The sequence below is a fragment of the Oncorhynchus mykiss genome, chromosome 7 (genome assembly GCF_013265735.2).
Source record: "Oncorhynchus mykiss isolate Arlee chromosome 7, USDA_OmykA_1.1, whole genome shotgun sequence".
NCBI lineage: Eukaryota > Metazoa > Chordata > Actinopteri > Salmoniformes > Salmonidae > Oncorhynchus > Oncorhynchus mykiss.
In genome coordinates this window covers 28,980,954-28,994,100 of record NC_048571.1, presented here as the reverse complement: position 1 = coordinate 28,994,100, position 13,147 = coordinate 28,980,954, and the positions used below count along the sequence as shown (strand labels likewise).

The 13,147-nt window shown below is 41.0% G+C and overlaps 1 long non-coding RNA gene across 1 annotated transcript; it reads right to left on the bottom strand.

The window, feature by feature from the left end:
* Nucleotides 1–1,863: 1,863 nt before the first annotated feature.
* On the bottom strand, nucleotides 1,864–6,755 carry LOC118965280. The gene is made up of 2 exons (XR_005052564.1): nucleotides 4,293–6,755; nucleotides 1,864–4,179 (listed from the first exon to the last, which is right to left on the bottom strand). It is a non-coding gene; the product is annotated as an uncharacterized LOC118965280 (long non-coding RNA).
* Nucleotides 6,756–13,147: the final 6,392 nt, after the last annotated feature.

Sequence of the window (13,147 nt, the reverse complement as noted above, 5' to 3'; positions counted from 1 at the left end):
AGAGACGACGCGAGTCCTAAAATATTAATTAGCCCGCCCTAAATAAATCAATATCAGTCAAAATATTTTATCTGTAATTAATTTTTTTCGTCAACCGTTCCATCGCATCTTAAACTTCTTACCGGGCCAGCACTAGGACCGGGAGAGGCTGCTGTTGTTGCACTAGTGACTTTTAGACTTTCTTCAGCAAAGATGACTGACAAAAATACGAGGAGAGGGGGGTACACCTACACAGAACTGAACTGGATCAAAGATGGCGGACAGAAATACTAGGAGAGAGGGGTACCCCTCCCTACACAGAACCTAACTGGATCAAAGATGGCGGACAGAAATACTAGGAGAGAGGGGTACCCCAACACAGAACTGAACTGGATCAAAGATGGCGGACAGAAATACTAGGATGGAAGCAAATGTATGGGATTGTGACGTCATAACGAATCATGCAAAAACATGTACTGTTGACAGAAATGTTAGTTAATGTAGAGACAAACTATACTGCATTTTTTAAATCATTTAATCATAAAGTTAATAAGCTAACATTAGCCAGCTAGATAGGCTAGCTTTATGGGTGTTGTGACATGAGTATGAAATTGTCATTCTGGTTGTTTTAGGGACTCCTGAAACAACCAGCAAACCAGGCGGTTGTTTTGTGAAACAGTGGATGTATAGAATCTAGCTAGCTGAAGAATTTACTGCAAATTGAATGTACAATTTTGCTGATATTTGCCTGCAGATAGATTAAATAACGTAGCTATCTATGTTCTTGCTTATTGTGCAATGGATGATTAAAATCCCTGTATGCCTATGGGTGTGTAGCTATCTATCTAGCCGATCTGTGTATGGACCCAAACGTTTGGTATACATATTAGTTCAGAACCAAGATATGAACCTCAGCTATCACAGCCAGTTGTATCAACTTCAAAACAGCCTGAATGACATTAATGAAGCCTATTTGGACTGAGTAGAATATAATATCATGTTGTGCCAAGGATGCAAGTCGTATATACATGAAGTTATTACCATGCATGAGATCCCCACATTGTAGCCTGTAAATTTAATATATTCACTGATCTTGTACTCTACCTTGGCAAATAAATGTGCAGTTTCGGTATGAATGTCTTTGAGATTATTTTTCAGTCATATCCAATACCAGGAGTATCAAATTCCAGTCTTTGAATGACGCTGTGTCTTCATGTATGTATTACAATTATACACTTTAACCGTGTTTACCAATCTTGGTCCTGGGCCATCATTGGTTACACATTCTAACTAATAGACTGGAAACAGGAGTTAACTAGTTAATTCATATATACAGAAATATAATGTTAAAAAACAGAACACTACACTTCCTATGCATCATGTAAATACTCTAACACCGGTTCATCTCTATCTAATGACCTTCATCTGCATTGATCTGATAAACACAGGATAGGTGGACTATTTCATCACATTACACTTCATTTCAACCAGTAGAGAATGTGAAACGCTTTATTGAAAAGCTCATTATAAAAATGTTATAAATACAAGTTCAATCTGTACTTCAATGCACAGATGTTGTGCATTATAAAAACAGAGGAAGAAAAAGGAGGTGGCGAGAGAGGTGTAAAAGACAGAAAGGGAAAGAGGTAAGCACATAGGATCAGGGAAAGCAGCACATGATTAATGAATGACAGTGCTACCTAAATATTCTCTCAGTTCATCACAATTACATAATAGTGTCTCTCGTCGGCCCAAAAGGTTATCTTTAAAGCAGGTGAGGTGGCGATGGTAGGACTGGGGGTTGGCATCCTCTCACATCAAAACATATCTGCAGACGAGAAACAGATGGAGAGAGAGAGCATGTTTAAGCCTTGTGTTTTTATATTTTATTCTAACATTGTTAGTCCTCAATCAGGAGGTGAAACGCAAAACTGACCTTGGATCATTAACTCTGGGACTACTGCATCTCTATCTGTATTTCAATGTAAAGCATATCTTTAATAACACTTCCTGTATAATATAAACTGACCTTGGATCATTAACTCTGGGACTACTGCATCTATCTGTATTTCAATGTAAAGCATCTCTTTAACTTCTTGACGCTATCTATCCCTGTAGCGGGATAATTTGTCAGCAACCGCTGAATAGCATAGCGGAACAATCAAATTATATTACTAACAAATATTCATGAAATCACAAGTGCAATATTGAGAAACACAGCGTAGCCTTTTGTTAATCACCCTGTCGTCTCAGATTTTGAAATTATGCTTTACAGCGAAAGCAATCCAAGCGTTTGTGTAAGTTTATCGATAGCCTAGCATAGCATTATGTACACTTAGCATCAGGAAGCTTGGTCACAAAAATCAGAAAAGCAATCAAATTAACCGATTACATTTGATCATCTTCGGATGTTTTCCCTCACGAGACTCCCAGTTACACAGCAAATGTTCCTTTTGTTCCATAAAGATTATTTTTATACCCAAAATACCAACGTTTGTTTGTCGCATTATGTTCAGAAATCCACAAGAAAGAGCGGTCACCATAACGCAGATGTATATTCCAAATAATATCTATAATGTCCACAGAAACATGTCAAACGTTCTTTATAATCAATCTTAAGGTAGTTTTTAAAATATATATTCGATAATATATCAACCGAGTGTGTAGCTTTTTCCATAACAGCGGGAGGAACAATGGCGGCTTTACTCAATTGTTTTCTTGTTTTGTTGGCGTAATTTTTTATAATAAAAGACAATTCACGCTCACCACGCAGCACCTTGGTCCACTTCCTTCAACAGCCATGACAGAACTTCCCACCACAAATGGACCAAGCAGCGTGGTAAGGAGGAATGGACGTGGGAGAACATTTTGAATGGCAAGGGATCCTGGACGTGGGAGGAGATCCTGGCTGGGAAGGATCGCCTGCCCTGGGAGAAGGTAGATGCAGAGAGGAAGGCGAAGGCAGCAGCTAAAGCAGAGCGTCAGCGTTATGAAGGAAAACGGCTACAAAGGAAGCCCGAAAGGCAGCCCCAAAGATTTTTGGGAGGGAGACACATGGGGAGTGTGCCAGAATCAGGATTCAGACCTGAACCAACTCCCCATGCTTACCGTGGCGAATATGTGACTGGTCAGGCACCGTGCTATGGGGTGATGCGCACGGTGTCTCGGTTGAGCATTCACAGGCCAGTGTGCTCTGTGCCAACGTCCCGCATTTGCCGGGTGGAAGTGGGCCTCGAGCCAGAACGGGTTGTGCCAGCTCTGCGCTCGAGACCACCAGTGCGCCTCCACGGCCCAGTGTATCCAGTGCCTCTGCCAAGAACTAAGCCTCCTGTATGTCTCCCCAGCCTGGTGAGTCCTGTGCCTGCTCCCAGAGCCAGGCCTCCTGTGTGTCTCTCCACTCCAGTGATGATCCATGGCAAAAAGCCTCCAGTGATGATCCATGGCACGAAGCCTCCAGTGATGATCCATGGCACGAAGCCTCCAGTGATGATCCATGGCACCGATCCTCCAGTGATGATTCATGCACGAATCCTCCTTTGAGGAGTCATGGCACGAAGCCTACAATGATGGCCTCCAGTCCGGAGCCTCCAGCGACGGCCTCCAGCGACGGTCTCCAGTCCAGGGTCCGCAGCGACAGTGCCCAGTCCGGGGCCCGCAGCGACGGTGCCCAGTCCGGGGCCCGCTACGAGGGTCCCAAGTCCGGACTCGGCGACGAGGGTCCCCGCACCAGAGGTGCCTCCAAAGTGGGGTGAGCCAGTGGTGGAGCGGGGTCTGCGTCCCTTAGCAGCCACCGCGGATAAATGCCCACCCAGACCCTCCCCTATAGGTTCAGGTTTTGCGGCCGGAGTCCACACCTCTGGTGGTTTTATAATAAAAGAACATGCTCACTCACAATGCTGCACCTTGGTCCACTTCCTTCAACAGCCGTGACAACTTCCAACTTCCATTAACTCTGGGACTACTGCATCTATCTGTATTTAAATGTAAAGTATCTCTTTAATAATACTTCCTGTATAATATAAACTGACCTTGGATCATTAACTCTGGGACTACTGCATCTATCTGTATTTCAATGTAAAGCATCTCTTTAATAACACTTCCTGTTGACCTGACCAAATGACCTCTCACATCTGATCATGCTGTGCCCTCTATGTAGCCTGTTCAGCTGCAGGAGGGGTTCACCGACACAGCTGATATAACCTAGAGGATTTAGGGAGAAGGGGAGAGAGGGATGAAGTGAAGGAGAGTCTGTTATTGAGAAAATAAGGTAGTTAAAGTGACAGTGTTCAACAGGAATCGGTGTGTGGCCTCACCTGGTGTCCACACCACACTAAGTGGCTGCAGAGTAGTTTATGCTGAAAAACATGTAAACACACAAGGACAAACAATATAGCATAGTGTTGTGGGATTTTTTTATGAATTATGACTAAATAATGTATACAGAACTATAACTGGCAATAATTCTACCCTGTCTTTCTAGTAGTGTTAAATAATGTTTGTTCATTAGGAAGGGGTTATATAGCATGGAACTAGGAAGTAAGGAATGTATGTGGGGGTAGAAAGAGAGCAGAGAGTAGCAATAACCTGTTTGAACTGACCTGGCTGTAACTCTGGAGAGATAAGATAGGACAGGGAGAGCCCCTCCAGAGCTCTCGTATCTGGGGGAGACTGGAACTGTCAGCTGAGTGGTGATAAACTGTGGTGAGACTCATGAGAAAATCCCTATGTTGGTGTGTATGTATGTTCATAGGTTAAAATTTTATAAGAGGAATGTTTTTGTGTGTGCACAGCAGAGCTCACGAGAGTAAACGCTACTTACTAAGTAGACTGATCTCTGTCTGTTTCATTTTAATAAGAACCTTACAAATTCTTAGAAACAGACAGAGGATTTAAATTGAATTGGTTAATGAACACAGGAATGAAATTCACTTAACACAAAGTTATAGCAATAATGAAGTGTCTTACTATTCTCCATGGTTGGACCTCTTGCATATTCTTTGAAGGTGGAAGGAGCCACAGTTATACACCTGAACCTGCTTACTGCACAACACAATCCATCAATCAGATTGATACATGAGTGTGTAGGTGTGGGTTATAGGGTGTCTAATTGTTCTAAATTTTTTCAATATTAGTAATTTAAAATAGTCTGTATTGTTTTTTGCACAGACATCACACCCTTACCTAAACAGCACCCTCACCTGAGAAGTAGAAATCAAAGGGAGAGAAACTGGGAATGGAATAACTGCAGTTGACATAGCTAAGTAAATGGAAGAATACTCTTATTGCAATGTGAATGGCTCTTAAAAGAGACTTTGGTTGTGCATAGTGTAGTCTATGGTGTTGCCAGGGAACAGCACCCTCGTTGAAGAAGTAGGAGGTGAAGATCTCATGCACCCGGATTGCCTCTCTTGCTGCGTTGTTAGACTTCTCCTCTGGCACACGGCGGCGAGCAGCAGATCCCCTCCTGGTCCTTATGTCCATCCTCATGAAGTTACGCAGGACACAGGTAGCCTTCACACACCTGAATTCCTCCAGGAGGCAGTCCCAGATGACCATGGTCACCCAACCTTCCAGTGCCCTACCTGGTAACCGTAGGCAATCGTTTTGAAGGAATCTCCAGTTACAAGGTATCTGTAGGAATATGGAAGACAATGTAATTATTAGACTTTTACATCACCAGTTCATTGTGGACTCCTAAAGTATAATCTCCCTGATAACAAATCATGATAACATTGGATTGATAGATGCATGGGCACACATATGTGCATGTGTAGCATGTGACAATAACATGATCATATCAAGGATGGTATCACAAATTAATACAGAAATACCACTTGAACCTTGATGATGAGTTGATCATTTGAATCAGCTGTGCAGTTTGAAGGCAAAAACAAAAATGTGCCCCTCTTGAGTCCCCAGGACTGAGGACCACTGCTGTTCATTGGGACCTCTTCATACTGTATGTAGACTGGCTTTCATAGAGCTCTTTATCTGAGGACAGAAAACCTCACAAGAAACAGACTTCATTGTAGTCAAATTACACCACACTGAATATTACGTTAGTATTATCTCCATCCTCACTTCTAGGGACAGGAACAACACAAAAGTTCCTGCCCTTTCCAGAATAACCTCCTCTCTCACTGGCTGCTATCCTTTCACCCTCCATGGCTGTTAGCTACCTACATTTGGAGTTTGTTTTTTTACAGTGATAAATACAAGATGGCTAATATGAAGCTAGGTTGATGGTGATATTTAATTCACTTAGCTAGCTATCTATCTATACAGAATGTGAAGTTGGTTAGATAGCTCATTTAGCAGCTCATTTGAGTTAGCCTGCACTGTAGCTAGTTAGCTAATAATACAGATTTTTTTTTACATTTTCAAAATGTATTTACTTACTTGAAGAGGTTATCCCAGCCATGTGGACAACTGGAAACAGGGCAGCAAAGTTTGTCAATAGATAGTTTTAGAGGAAATTGAACTATGAACCCATTTAATAACCAGACCTTCATACAAACTTGCTCTGCTGAATTCTTGAAGGAGTCACAACTGGCGGCCTAAGCGGCATCTAGTCCATCTGCTGACTGGACACAGTTGAGTAAAATTGATATTTTATCTTCAGACAACAAGTTAAAGGGTAGGAAGCATGAGTTTTTACTCACCAGTGTAACAACACAGTGTGGCTCTCTTGAATTTTTTCAACATTTTGTTAAAAATCGCGCAACATTTCAACGTCCTGCTACTCATGCCAGGAATATAGTATATGCATATGATTAGTATGTGTGGATAGAAAACACTCTGAAGTTTCTAAAACTGGTTAAATCATGTCTGTGACTATAACAGAACATGAACAGCATGTTCATAATACCAAGAAAAACCTGGTCGCAAAAAAAAAAAAGTATTCATCCGCCAGTCTCTGCATTGTCTATGGCAAGAGAAAATAGATAGGGGCCAGTTTACAGTTCCTACAGCTTCCACACGATGTTGCCAGTACTGGCAATTGAGTTGGAATTAATCCTTGGTGAAATGAGAAATAGGCACTTCCTGTCATCCAGTACAGAGGAGGAAGCTTATGGGAGAGAGACAATGGACCATGATTTCAAGAGTAGCTGCTATTGAATACAGATCGCCCCATGATCAATTTGATCGATTATTAACGTTTACAAATACCTAAAGTTGGGTTACAAAAGTAGTTTGAAGTGTTTTGTCAAAGTTTATAGGCAACTTTTTTAATTTAAAAAAATGACGTTGCGTTTTGGAAAGCATTTTTTTCCTGGATCAGACGGGCTATATAAATGGACATTTTGGGTATACATGGACGGATTTAATGGAAAAAAATACCCAATTGTGATGTTTATGGGACATATAGGAGTGCCAACAAAGAAGCTCGTCAAAGGTAATGAATGTTTTATATTTTATTTCTGCGTTTTGTGTAGCGCCGGCTACGCTAATTATTTTGTTTACGTCCCCTTCAGGTATTTCGGGGGGACGTAAAAACCATCATTTGCAAATAAATTCATTAAAAATCCTACAATGTGATTTTCTAGATTTTTTTCTCATTTTGTCTGTCATAGTTGAAGTGTACCTATGATGAAAATTACAGGCCTCTCTCATCTTTTTAAGTGGGAGAACTTGCACAATTGGTGGCTGACTAAATACTTTTTTTGCCCCACTGTATGTAAGAGCCAGAAGAATGCACGATGGTCAATGCTATCTGGGATCCTTGGGACATCTCTACCCTAAACCCTAACCCCGACCGTAACCATTTTAAATGTCAACTCCTAGGGACATCCCAAGGATGCATCCCGACCTGAAAATACATGATCTAAGTGATTGATCGTTGGTATTCAGCAGTCATAAAGCCTTATTTACTTTAATGAACTACTAAAATAGTGATTTTGTCAGACAGCATAAACAGCAGCTCTACACTTTGACTGACTGATCCATTCATCCTTCCATCCCTCCTTAGCCTTCCTCTCCTCTGAAGACCGAGTGGGGGTGGAGCTCAGTCAGAGAGCTGTTGAGGGATTGGTTAGGAAGAACACTTCTACAGCCAGAGAGGTGAGAGGTCACACATGGTTTAGATGGGAAATACCTATGTTCCCTTAGCGGTTCATCACATCAGCGAAAAGGGAATATGTTCCATCATCTATGTTAATTTACATTAGTGCAAATTGTCCACTGATATTGGTGTAATTTCTCACCCCTTTTGGCTGTATAAAAGTTCATTTCCCCTCAGGCACACACATTTGTTCTTTGTTATTACCCGAGCCACTGCCTGTTCACCCCACTATCATTCAGAAGGTGAGGTCAGTACAGGTGCATCAAAGCTGGGACCGAGAGACAGAATATGTTTATCAATCTCAAGGCCATCAGACTGTTAAATAGCCATCACTAACGCAGAGAGGCTGCTGCCTACATACAGACTTAAAATCATTGGCCACTTCAAGGAATGGAACACTGGTCACTTTAATAATGTTTACACATCTGGTATTACTCATCTCATATGTATATACTGTATTATATCCTATTCTACTGTATCTGTCTATGCATTACTCATCTCATATGTATATACTGTATTCTATCCTATTCTACTGTATCTTAGTCTATATTGCTCTGACATCACTCATCCAAATATTTATATATTCTTAATTACATTCCTTTAGATTGTGTGTATTGTTAGAAAGTACTTATATTACTGGACTGTTGGAGCTAGAAACACAAGCATTTTGCTACAACCGCAATAACATCTGCTAAACAAGTGTATGTGACAAATAAAATGTGATTTGATTTATATAGGTCTGGTGTTGGAGATCATTCCACACTCTGTGGATCTCCTGCATGTATTTTCTGATGTTTAATCAGACCACTTGAATGAGAGTATCTCGTCACATTGCTCTCAGCTATATGACTGCTCTCCTGTGTGTGTTCTCTGGTGTGATACCAGGTTGCTTGACTGAGTAAAACTCTTCCCACACTGATTACAGCTATAAGGCTTCTCTCCTGTGTGTGTTCTCTGGTGTCTATCCAGGCTGTTTGACTGAGAAAAACTCCTCCCACATTGCTTACAGCTATATGGCTGCTCTCCTGTGTGTGTTCTCTGGTGTGATACCAGGTTGTTTGACTTAGTAAAACGCTTGCCACATTGATCACAGCTATAAGGTTTCTCTCCTGTGTGTGTTCTCTGGTGTCCTTTAAGGTGTCCTATCCGAGAAAAGTTTTTTCCACATTGCTCACAGCTATAATGGTGCTCTCCTGTGTGTGTTCTCTGGTGTGATAGCAGGTTTCTTGAATTAGTAAAACTGTTGCCACACTGATCACAGCTATAAGATTTCTCTCCTGTGTGTGTTCTCTGGTGTGATACCAGGCTACTTGACGGAGTAATACTCTTCCCACATTTATTACAGCTATATGATTTCTCTCCTGTGTGTACTCGCTGGTGTATTTTAAGTTCTGATGAAGATTTGCAATGTTTCCCACAGTCAGAGCAGCAGTTCGATTTCTTCCCTGTGGGTCTTTGCTGGTGTTTCTTGAGGAGTTCTGATCTGGAGAGACTTTTCCCTGCCTCGTCAGCATCATGTTGTTGTTGAGGCTCCCCAGAGGATCCACTATAGTCCCGTCTCTCTCCTGTGTGAATGACAAAGTCATTCAGATGGTTAAAGGCCCACAACAGCAGAAATCAGCTGTTTATTTGAGGTAAAAGGTGATGCCCAGAGCGTACCCATGTAGTTGTACAACAATTGACATCGGTTAAATTATTTGACAATTGTCTTAAGACAGTCAAATGAGCAACAATAGTCATATTTAGTCTTGTTTTCACATTAGTAGTAACATCGATGATTGTAGGCTAGAAATAAGTTAGTTGGTGAAACTCTAAGCAGTGTGCCAGATTACTTTTGGTCTCCAATATAAACCCCTTTCTGTGCTTGTTAAAATTGTGGAACGAGGGCAATTTGGTTGGAGAAACTCCTCCATGCTAATGAGGAAACCTCCAGCTGCGTACCCCCTCTTGCTCCAGGGTCAGCGCACTCTCAAGTGTTGTTTTTTGCCATTATTGTTAGCCTGCCACACACACACATTATACAATACATTTATTAAACATAAGTTCGTCACAACCTGGCTGGTGGAAATTGACAGAGGACCAGGGCACAAAAAATAATATAAATCAATAATTTTGCTCTTTATTTAACCATCTTACAAACAAAATCTTATTTGTTAATTGAAAATTGTGAATAACTCACCACGGGTTAATGAGATGGGTGTGCTTGAAAGGATGCACATAACCCTGCAATTATGGGTTGTATTGGAGAGTCTCAGTCTTAAATCATTTTCCACACACAGTCTGCCCCTGAACAAGGCAGTTAACCCACTGTTCCTAGGCCGTCATGGAAAATAAGAATTTGTTCTTAACTGACTTGCCTAGTTAAATAAAGGTAAAAAAATAAATAAATAAACATCAAAGCCTTTCTTAAAATCAATAAACAAGTATATATTTTTAAACCTGCATATTTAGTTCATATTGCCTGCTAACATTAATTTATTTTAACTAGGAAAATTGTGTCACTTCTCTTGCAACAGAGTCAGGGTATATGCAGCAGTTTGGGCCGCCTGGCTCATTGCGAACTGTGTGAAGACTATTTCCTCCTAACAAAGACAGCCAACTTCGCCAAACGGGGGATGATTTAACAAAAAATTGTTTGCGAAAAAAAGCACAATCGTTGCACGACTGTACCTAACCATAAACACCAATGCCTTTCATATAATCAATACACAGAAGTATATCTTTTTAAACCTGCATATTTAGCTAAAAGAAATCCAGGTTAGCAGGCAATATTAGCCAGATGAAATTGTGTCACTTCTCTTGCGTTCATTGCACGCAGAGTCAGGGTTTATGCAACAGTTTGGGCCACCTGGCTCATTGCGAACTAATTTGCCAGAATTTTACGTAATTATAACATTGAAGGTTGTGCAATGTACAGGAACATTTAGACTTATGGATGCCACCTGTTAGATAAAATACGGAACGATTTCGTATTTCACTGAAAGAATATAAGTTTTGTTTTCGAGATCATAGTTTCCGGATTGGACCATTTTAATGACCTAAGGCTCGCATTTCTGTGTGTTATTATGTTATAATTAAGTCTATGATTTGATAGAGCAGTCTGACTGAGCGATGGTAGGCACCAGCAGGCTCGTAAGCATTCATTCAAACAGCAATTCTGTGCGTTTTGCCAATAGCTGTTTATGACTTCAAGCCTATCAACTCCCGAGATTAGTCTGGTGTAACCAATGTGAAATGGCTAGCTAGTTAGCGGGGTGCGCGCTAATAGCGTTTCAAACGTCACTCGCTCTGAGACTTGGAGTAGTTGTTCCCCTTGCTCTATATGGGTAATGCTGCTTCGAGGGTGGCTGTTGTCGATGTGTTCCTGGTTCAAGCCCAGGTAGGAGCGAGGAGAGGGACAGAAGCTATACCTTTACACTGGCAATACTAAAGTGAAGAGATGAGCTCCTACTTCTTAATCATAGCCTCATTTTTATCCCGCAAATCGAATATAGTTGTGGAGAGTCTCTGTAATCCTAGATTCAGATCATTCAGGCGAGAAAAAACATCACCCAGATGGGCCAGTCGTGTGAGAAACTCGTCATCATGCAAGCGGTCAGACAAGTGAAAATGATGATCACTAAAGAAAACTTTAAGCTCGACTCTCAATTAAAACAAAAAAGGTGTCAATACTTTGCCCCTTGATAACCAGAGCACTTCTGTATGTTGTAAAAGCGTTACATGGTTGCTGCCCATATCATTGCAAACGTTTTCCAGCAAGAGCCTGTCGGTGGATGCTGCAGTGTACCCAAGTGGCGTCAATTGCTTGCACGCGCATTACCACTCTACTATGTCTCCCTGCGCCATCAGTACAGATACCAATATGAGGAGCAGCTACGTTTGGCTACATACGGACCGGACCGTTAGTGGAATTCACGTGAGAGAGTAACGGTTAATGTGATTGGATGTTAATTATTTGACTAGGCTACCTGTATTTGACATTGTGTTGCTATTTCGCTGAACACTAGATGGTTTGATTTTATTTTTGGCAGTGAAACGAGGCTACTCAGGTGAGAAAAAAACCTCACCCAAATGTATAGCCCTGTTGGAAAATATAAATGAACTGTTTGAAAATGTGAAGAAAATGTATTATTTGTAAATGACAGTATCCATTTGGGTGTTAAGGTGACTCTCGGTTAGAACCATTGAAAAGTGCGAACTCTGAAATGATTTAGGATCTGTGCCCATGAAAACTGTTTTCCCAGCGTAATATAAGGAGACACTAAATGTTACATAGGTAGAGTGCATTTCAGAGATCTGAAAACAAAAAGCTGTACGAACAGGACAATAACCTAAACCACAAGGCCAAATCTACACTGGAGGAGCTTGCCAAGATGACATTGAATGTTCCCGAATGGCCTAGTTACAGTTTGGACTTAAATCGTCTTGAAAGTCCATGGCAAGACTTGAAAATGGCTTTCTAGCAATGATCAACAACCAACTTGACAGAACATGAAGAATTTTGAAAAGAAGAATAAATATTCACATGAAGATCAGTCGCCTATTGGATGACATCACGACTTCCCATCAAGCCAACTCCTTGAAGGCCTTACTATGACATCACTCACACCTTCTAGTTTGCAGTTGTCTAAAAAAAGAACACTATTTTGCTCAAAACATTTATTTGTTTCCCTTTAGTGTGTTTATACTTTACTGTATTTATATATCACTTTTCAACAGCAAAGTTTTTAAAAAGTCACTGGAGGACGTCATGAACAATTCTGACAGTACAAATCATATTCAAGTGTAGAATGCCCTTTTAAAAATGACACATTAGTTAAACAACAGCAGAGTTTGTGTCCCTGTTAAAATGGTACTCACTGGTGTTTATCAGATCAATGTCCCTATTTTATAAGATAGTACTCACTGTATTTACTGGTGTTAATCAGTTCTCCAGTCTTCTCTTCTTCATCCTCCTCTAATGTGACAGTAATCTCCCCCTCCTCATCCTTCATTCCTAAAACGTCTTCCTCTTCTTTCACTTCATCCTCCACTCCAAAAACCGAATCTTCCTCTTCTTTCACAGTAACATCCTCCTCCTCTTTCACTCTGAAGGCGTCTTTCTCT